The 8,790-nt window shown below is 47.5% G+C and overlaps 1 pseudogene; it reads left to right on the top strand.

The window, feature by feature from the left end:
- Positions 1-3,486: 3,486 nt before the first annotated feature.
- Positions 3,487-5,017, top strand: LOC101347952 (leukemia inhibitory factor-like; annotated as a pseudogene).
- Positions 5,018-8,790: the final 3,773 nt, after the last annotated feature.

Genomic DNA, 8,790 nt, shown 5'->3' with positions numbered 1-8,790 from the left:
TATAAATTGTCCTCTGAGGACTGCCTTTGCTGTGTCCCAAAGGTTTTGGTATGATGTGTTTTCATTCTCGCTGATGTACATTTTGTAAGTATATTATATGCTGATAAAATGGTTGTAAAACCTGGGGACAACTTGTACACCAATGTTTATTGCAACACTATTCACAGTAGTCAAAAGGTAGGAACAACCTAAACGTCCATCAACAGATGAATGGATAAACAACATGTGACATATACACACAATGGAATATTACTCAGCCATAAAGAGAAATGAAGTTCTAATAAATGCTACAACATGGTAGAACTTTGAAAACCTTATGCTGAGTGAAATAAGCCAGTCACGAAAGGACAAATATTGTATGACTGCACTTACATGAAATACCTAGAATTGGCAAATGTATTGGGACCAAAGCTTATTAGTGGTTACTAGGAGTCCTAGTAAGAAGGAAAGGGAGAGTCATTGCTTAAGGGGCACTCAGTTTCTGTTAACGGTGATAGAAAATTTTCCAACTGGATCGTGGTGATGGTTGCACAACATAATAAATAATGTCACTGAATTTGTGGATGTAAAAAATATTGAAATGGCAAATTTTTTTTATATATATTTTTTAATCACGGTTTTAAAAAAAAATCAAAAACCCCGGAGATGGGGCAGGGAGAAGCTTCTGAGGCATATTCAGGTGCTGCCCCACCCTAGGACACAATAATCCCCCCTTGGATTGGGCTAAGGCCCCAGTTAGTGCGGGGTCACCCTAGCCCCTTGTAGAATCCCCTTCATTGAGCTGCATTTGACAACAGGCACCAGCTTTCGCTAAAACCCCAACAGGGCCAGCCCAAAATCCTTAATGGAGGATGCCACCTATACACCTCACACTCCAACACCCAGGAGTCTCAGAAGAAATTCCCTTTAGATCCCAGGCTCAGGGTGGGCTCTATTTCCCCTGAGGTATAGGAAAGCCTCTTCCTTTCTGATCATAAGAATCACGTAACAGATCATATTTCCCTCTTTCCTTTTGGTGCCAGGACTCTCAGAGCCAACTTTGAAACTTGGCCAGTAATTACATGCCCCTTGCAAGTTGAAGCATTCGTTTTCTTTATTTCTATGGTCTTGGTTTTATCAGTCTGCTTATATCTTCTCTGATCTGATTCTCCTTATGTATTTCATCAGTATTTTTTATTGTGTGCATTCTGTTGTAAGAGCCTTACATGCTGTTTAGAACAAATAGGGCCATAAATAAGGAAACAAATACATATTGTTGCCATTATGACATTAATATTTATTTCTGAAAATGTGGTTATTTAGTGTAATAAATGAATTCCCCTTCTTCATAAAATCAGTTGCCATCCAGTCAATACTGACTCATGGCAACCCCATGTGTGTCAGAGTAGAACTGTGCTCCGTAGGGTTTTTAATAGGTGACTTTTCAAAAGTAGATCACTAGTCTGTCCTTCCAAGGTACCTATGGGTGGACACATACCTCCAACATTTCTGTTAGTAGCCAAGCATTTTGACTGTTTGTACCACCCAGGGACTCAACCCCACCCTTGAACCTGCTGAATGGGAGTCTGCCTTTTAGAAGGACTTCAGGGGTCCCTGTGCACACTGAAGTCAGAGAAATACCATCCTGAACCCCTCCATCTCTCACTCCTCACCAGTCTAAGACTTTGCCCAAATACAAATCACCACAGCAGCACCAGCAGCTGCTCCTGAGGGGAGAGGCCTCAGTGCAGGGCCAGGAGCCCAACCCCCAGCTGTTTCTGACTCCTTGTCCCAAGCTCGTTCCAGTGAATCCCACACCACATACAGCCACACTCAGCCACCCTCAGCATCCTCTCCACTCATCTAATACAAAGTTGAAATTATGCAAAAAAAAAAAAAAAAAAAAAAACCCACAAATAACACCTATACAAAGAAACTAGAGGAAATCAAAACAAATGCCAAGTCCAGAAAGGGAGGGAATGACAGATCCCTACTGCCGGCCAGCAGGGAGGAAGGGCAGCCCAGCCCTCTGGCCCTGTGTTCTTGGCCTCACCTATGTCTGGGGAATTTTCTGGTCCCCAAGAAGAGGGCAGGAGTTCTTTCTTTGCCCTCCCTTGGGCCAGAGAGAACAAAGGACTGGGAATCAGTGACTGGGTCAACCTTCAAACAGGAGACAACAACACTCACTCAAGGGAAGGCAGGGGCACTGCCCCTGTGCCTGGGCCCTTGCCCTGGCTCTGCTCCATCCCATTCTGTGATCTGAGTAGCTGATCCATTCAGTTGAGCTCAGCTCTCTTATCTGACAAATTTCAAGAGTAATAACTATGAACCATAGTCCAGCTTCTTCACAAGGTTGTGGAAAGGTGCCGTGAGCAGGGAGATAGGAATGCTCCCAGAAGCGGGACCCAGCCTGCCTACTGCAGGGGAGATGGACAAAGCCAAGTGAATCTCAGGCACCTGCATCCTCTTGCAGGGAAAGGGGCCACTTTCTCTCTCTGTGCGTGCAGCATTCTGACAGCTCTGATCCAAGGTCACAGGCCAAGCTGATGGGAGGCTAAGAGATCATTTGGAGAAAAAGCTCATGGTCACTCATCTTCATGCTCTTTCAGTCATCTGTCCACTCACCTGGTCAAGCCTGGTAAAGGCCTCCCGTGTGCCAGGCTTTGTGACCAAGAAGCTCAGGGTTTGCGGTAGAAGAAAGAGAACCTTCCAGGTCACCTTTGCCATAAATTGAAAGATTATGCAGAAGGGGAGTCCTGGGTGGTACAAACAGTTAACGTGCTTGCCTGCTAACCAAAAGGTTGGAGGTTCAAGACCACCCAGAGGCCCTTCAAAAGAAAGTCCTGGTGATTTACATTTGAAAAATCTGCTGGCGAAAATACTTTGGAGAACAGTTCTGCTCTGACACACATGGGTTACCATGAGTCAGAATTCAATCGATGGCAACTAACAACAACAGAAACAAATGTAAGGATGTTGGCCACATTTGGAGAAGGACAGAGATGAAGGATATGGGAAATGGGAGGGGGGGACAATTGGCCTGGTGAACCAGAATCAGGTGAAAGGTTTGGGAGGGTACAGAGGGCCAGCAAAGGATACCCCACCTCTGGGGTCCCAGCAGTAGCCCAAATTGAGAGATTTGGGTCTCTCTTGGCAGGTGTACATGAAGCAATACTTAGGAATCTGAGCCATCTGGGGAGATGGGTAGATAGGTGCCTCCAATTCCTACAGGATGGGGAGTGGTACCCTCAAGTCAGAAGGCCAGGAGGCCAGTGGGCTTTTGCTTTCTTGAGGGAAAGGATTGGATCATTGGGTGTCACCCTAGAGCTAGGTTCCAATCAGTAGGAACAGCTCATGTCCTGCAGAGAGATATAAGCATGTGGAGGGAACCAGGGGTAGCAAGATGGAGTAGAGGAAGACAGAGATGGTGGTGATAGAGCTTTAGGTGGAGACGCAGTGTATCCAATGTGACCTAAGCCTCAAGCTGCTGTCCCCACTGTCCTGATCATGGTACTTTTCTGTCAGCTCCCAGGAATCCTGTCACTGCTGTTTGTTCTTCACTGGGAACATGGGGCAGGGAGCCCCACTCCTGACAAGGCCACCTACACCACAGGCCACCGATGTCCCAGCAACCTCATGGAACAGCTCAACTGTAGTGCTAACACCCTCCTTGTTCCCTATGTAAGATATCCCTTTCCATCCCTAGGTACTGTGGAAGGAGGAAGTGGGTCTAGGGTGGCAGGAGTGGGCAGAATTCCTGCAGATATCAGTACAGGCTGCACTGAACTTGGCTGGGCGCAGGGGCTGACCATGGAGGGGACCTTTGAAGCTGGAAGGAAAGAGGGGAACTGGTTAAACCACACCCAGCTTTTCCTCTACCCAACCCCCAGCCCAGACTAGAATGAACTTTCCCAAGGTTAGGTAGGTCCAGAGCTGGGGTCAGAAAGTACGGGACCTGGCACTTCAGGTATTAAGATTCCTCCACCATGTGGAGCAAGAGGCAGATGGAGATACACAAAGGAGGGAAAAGGAAGGGACGTGTTCATAGACGTACTGTTGAGCGAGACAGTGGGCTGTGGATGTTTAGGTGCAGAGAGATGCCCAGATGGGTGAAAGGGCAAGTGTGTGTGGCATACCTCTGAAGGTGAGGTAACCAGGTTTTCTTTCTTTCCCCATATGATCATGATAATTATTTAAAAAATGTGTAATCAGTATGATTCTGACTCATGACACCTCATGTGTGTCAGAATAGAACTGAACTCAGTAGGTTTTGCAATGGCTGATTTTTTGCAAGTAGATCAACGCACTTATGAGTAGTCTCAAACCTCCAACCTTTCAATTAGCAGCTAAGGGCTATTAATCATGTGTACCACTCAGGGACTCCTAATACTCCTAACAATAACAATCCTTGAATGGTAGAGGCTTTGATTTTTTACCAGTTGCATTCGCAGTCAGATATCCATTTGCCTTTCATGATGATCCTGAGATGCCTACAGGGCACAGATATGGGTCTCCATGCCATAGGTGGGGAAACTGAGGCTGAAGAGCTTGCTGCAAGGGCTGGTGACAGGGCTGGAACACCAAACTCTGTCTCCTTGCTCACCTCCCCTCTGCCCTCTGTTCCTCAGTACATGGCCCAGGGTGAGCCATTCACCAGCGAAGTAGGCAAGCTGTGTGGTGGCCACGACTTGACAAACCTCCCAACCTTCCATGCCGACAGCACAGAGGACAAGCTGGTGGAGCTGTATCGCATCATCACCTACTTTAATACCTCCCTGGGCAACATCATGGAGGACCAGAAGGCCCTCAACCCCAATGACTAGAACCTCCACAGCAAGCTAAGGTCAACAGAGGACACAGTTCGGGGGGTCCTCAGCAATGTGCTTTGCTACCTGTGCAATGAGTACAATGTGGGCCACGTGGACACGTCTTTGGCACCGACATCTGGGACAACGATGTCTTCCACAAGAAGAAGCTGGGCTGTCAGCTCCTGTTTAATTACAAGCAGGTCATTGCTGAGCTGGCCGAGGCCTTCTAGGCACAGTATCTTGAAGTATGCTGTGGATCAAGGGACCTTGGGAGCAGAATCTGGAGGTGTGGGGGCTCTGACAGTGTGGCAACGGGTCATCACTAAACCCAAGTGGGGCTGCTGGCAGAAACTCAGGGGCTCCCTGCCAGTCCACTCCACTGAGGGGTGTGCTGGGAGGTAGCCAAGCAAGGTCAAAATTTCCTCAGGCAGGGCCTCGACACTGTGTGAAGCAGAAAGTGGTGCCCCTTCCTGTGGAAAATGGCAGCCAGGCACCATGGTGTCAGGCTGGTGAGTGGAGTGTGAGCTTGACTTCTGCCCACACCTGATCCTCTGGCATAGCTTTAGAGCTTGAGCAAACAAGTTGTCTTTGGTAGCCCTGACCACAGGACAAGAGAGCAGTCGAGGGGCCCTGGAAGTGTCCTGACCCAGCACCCTCCCTGTAAAGATGCCCCCACATAGTGGGAAGCTCCTTGGGTGTCCCAAACAACACTGAGGATACAAGGACCTGGCTGAGGAGGCCTCAGCAATCTGGGGCTGTGTAGGGGAACCTCTGGCCCTGCTCTGGAGAGGGTGGCCTGTGACCTCTGGACTCAGACCATGAAGCTTTGGTCCCCTTCCTGCCACCCTCATGCCCCCATCTGGATCTGCTCTCCAAGGCAGGGAATCTGATCCCTTCCTTTGCATTGTGGGCCAGGCAACTCTAGAAGCCCCCTTCAGTCTGGGAGTGGCAACACTGATCAGAGGAGTGTTTTGGCTTCTTCTCAAACCCTGAGCAGGCAAGCAGTAGTCCTAGAAGTTCAGCCAACTAAATTATAATGCTTTGCACTCACTTTGTCCCTTTCCCCTCTCTGAAAACTTTGTCTAAGCTCCCCCTGCTGGCAGGCAGCAGCAGGTGTTCCTTGAGGCTGGTGCCCAGGCCAGGAGTTACCTGTCCTCATGGCAAGACTAGGATGTGGAGACTCAACTATGAGCTCGTGGGTCACACTCCTTTGTCCTGGATCTTGGCCTGCTGCCCTTCCCATCTTTCTGCTCTGTTGGTGGACTGCTCAGGACAGCTGAACTTCACCAAGCTCAGCTACAAGAAAACCAACCTCATATGAAAGCCAGAATTGGTGACTCCAGAGCCAGGTGACAGCACGGTCTCCCATCATCTCATCACCTTGTGGACACACCTATGTTGGCATAACTGGACGGCCTCCCTGTCCAACCATGCCACGTGACCCCTCAGCTCTCCCACCACCCATGCCTCTCCACTCTAGCCCCAATTCAACTCCTCAGTCCCCATCCACACCATGCATCCTAGAACCAGCCAGGCATATCAGCAACCCTTAGGCACAGCATCCTTGAATTATTGATCTTTTTTGTGAAAAGCTGTTCTTTTCTGATTTTCTCCTGCTGGTGTTGACCCAATCCTGGCATCCTGGGTCATGTGCCTGGGTCAGAGATGATTTTAAGGAGGAGAGGGGGGCCCTCAGCTGAGGAGGGTGTAGGGCGGTAATTTTGCAGTCTATCCAGGAAATTTTAATTTAAAAAAAAATTTTTTATTGTACTTTAGGTGAAGGTTTACAAAACAAATATTTTCTCAGTAAACAGTCAGTACATATACCGTTTTATGACATTGGTTAACAACCCCACAACATGTCAACATGCCCCCTTCTCAGTCTTGGAGTAAAAAAAAATTTTTAACCAGAAAGCACTGCTAGTTTTCTTGTCTCGCCTCTTCTTCCTCTTTCACCTCCTTCCCCTCATCTCCTTCGGACCTGACAGGCAGTCCTGCTTGCCTGGCCCTCCACAATAGACATAGCATGTAGGGTTGAAGCTCTGGAATTGAGAGAGGTAGTCATTTCCCTTCAGACATGTCTTAGTTATTTAGTGCTGCTATAACAGAAATACCACAAGTAGGTGGCTTTAACAAGCAGAAATTTATTTTCTCACAGTTTAGGAGATTAGGTGTGATCCACAGGTAGTCATTACTGTAACAATCTGCCACATCTGCAGTTTGCATTCTTTTAATCATGATGTGTGCAACATGTTTCATGATTTTTGTGAAAATGATGTGAGTTCCTCCTTCTGCCGTGGATGGTCATCTAAATGGGGTAGCAGGTTTCATTCTGTTCCAAAGCCAATTAAATATTTAACAGAGAATTGAGAGAAGATGACTCGTATACAAAGATCCAGAAATGACCCCGAACTGAAATTCCTAGGTATGAACATTCCTAGGTATGAATATTCTACTAATAACCTGCAATTACCTAGTATGACTTACAATAGCAGTAATTTGTAAAGAGCAATTTTAATTTACAATGTATTATTTAACTTTCAAAAGAGCTTCCAGACTAGAGCTCATCTTTGTCCATTTCCCATCTATTTGGTTCCTGTGAGCAGGACCACTGTGCCTCAGCTTAAAGTAATAATCAGCCTCATCCTGCAAATGAAACCCAAAGTGGAGAAAAATACTCAAATTACTCAATATATCTTTAGAACCAGAGAAGTGGTTAAGGCCTCAGACCCCTGGTGCTTATTTGAATCTGACTGAAAGTAGAGGAGATACTATGGTGGGCTCCCTGGCTTCTGCTGGTATCAGAAAATGTTTAAGCCACCAACACTGAAACCATTGCTCAGGGTGCAGGAGACGGAAGGCAGCTGAGTGAGCACAGGCTGGGAGAGGGGACCTGGGAACAGGGATACCTGCAGGTGATGGAGCAGGGGTCAAGTTCAAGATGATTGGGGGTCAGAGCCAGAAAGAGTTGATGCAGGTTGGGGAACTGCCCCTGGGTCTCTAAAATCCATCCCTACCTGTGCAGTAAGAGAAGAGCATAAGGAGGAAAGAAGTCCAGGCTGTGGTGGACACTGTCCTCCTGAGACCCCACAGCTACAGTTAGCCTGCCTCAGGCTTCTCTTACCTTCTTTCCATTTGGCTTTAGAGAAGCTGTTCATGAAAATGTGTTCCCACCCACTGGCTATCCCAGCCCCTCCTTGAGCACCGACTCAGGAGCCTGATCCGAGAGCCTGTTGACAGAGGAAGTTGAAGGGAAGGGATCTCTGAGTTTGCTGCAGGGCTTGGGAGGTAGCAGATGCTGGAACAACACACAGGCCTATGTGCAGAAGACCCTGTCAGGTCCAGAGCTCCTGTGTCCCCACAGCCCCCAACCCCCCATATTGGTGACTTAGCATTGCTAGGGGACTTACACAGCTCTGAACACCCTCTGGCTGACCTACCAGGAATATTCTCACCTTGCCCCTTGCTGGTCTCAGTTTCCAGCATTCTCCTGCAGTGAGCCTGAAGGTTTCTGTCAGCTAATCTGTCATTGCCACAGGCAAGTGTGTGCCCAGCACTTTTCTAAGCAGCATTATGCCTAATAGTAATACACCCAACAGAACTTGAGGATTTCTTCAATCTTCATCTTGAAAGTTGAAGAGATGTTGAGTTTTCCTGAGGGACAAAGAGGAAGGAACATTTCTGGTTGAGTAACTAGATCTTTCAAAGCTTCAGGAATGTGAATTATCAGATCATGTTAATGGCATGTCAATCCTTTGGTGGGATGTTGTAGAGGAGGATGAACTGGGGGACAAGGTAGGAAGACCCTGAGCCTGGAGTTGGGCCAGATGGTGAAGGGTCTTGGGGGCTAGAGTGAGGATTTTATTCTCTATCTTTTCTATATTACTTAATCAATAGGGAGTGTTGTTAAAGATTGTGATATTGACCAATTTCTGTTATATTGAGGTTTCTTCAGACGGAAAGTTGAAAATGGATTTGAACGCAAGAAGGCAAGACAAGAAGA

The sequence above is a fragment of the Trichechus manatus genome, unplaced genomic scaffold, assembly GCF_000243295.1.
Source record: "Trichechus manatus latirostris isolate Lorelei unplaced genomic scaffold, TriManLat1.0 scaffold00157, whole genome shotgun sequence".
NCBI classification, from domain to species: domain Eukaryota; kingdom Metazoa; phylum Chordata; class Mammalia; order Sirenia; family Trichechidae; genus Trichechus; species Trichechus manatus.
The sequence above is the reverse complement of the archived record's forward strand: the minus strand, read 5'-3'. Positions and strand labels throughout refer to the sequence as shown.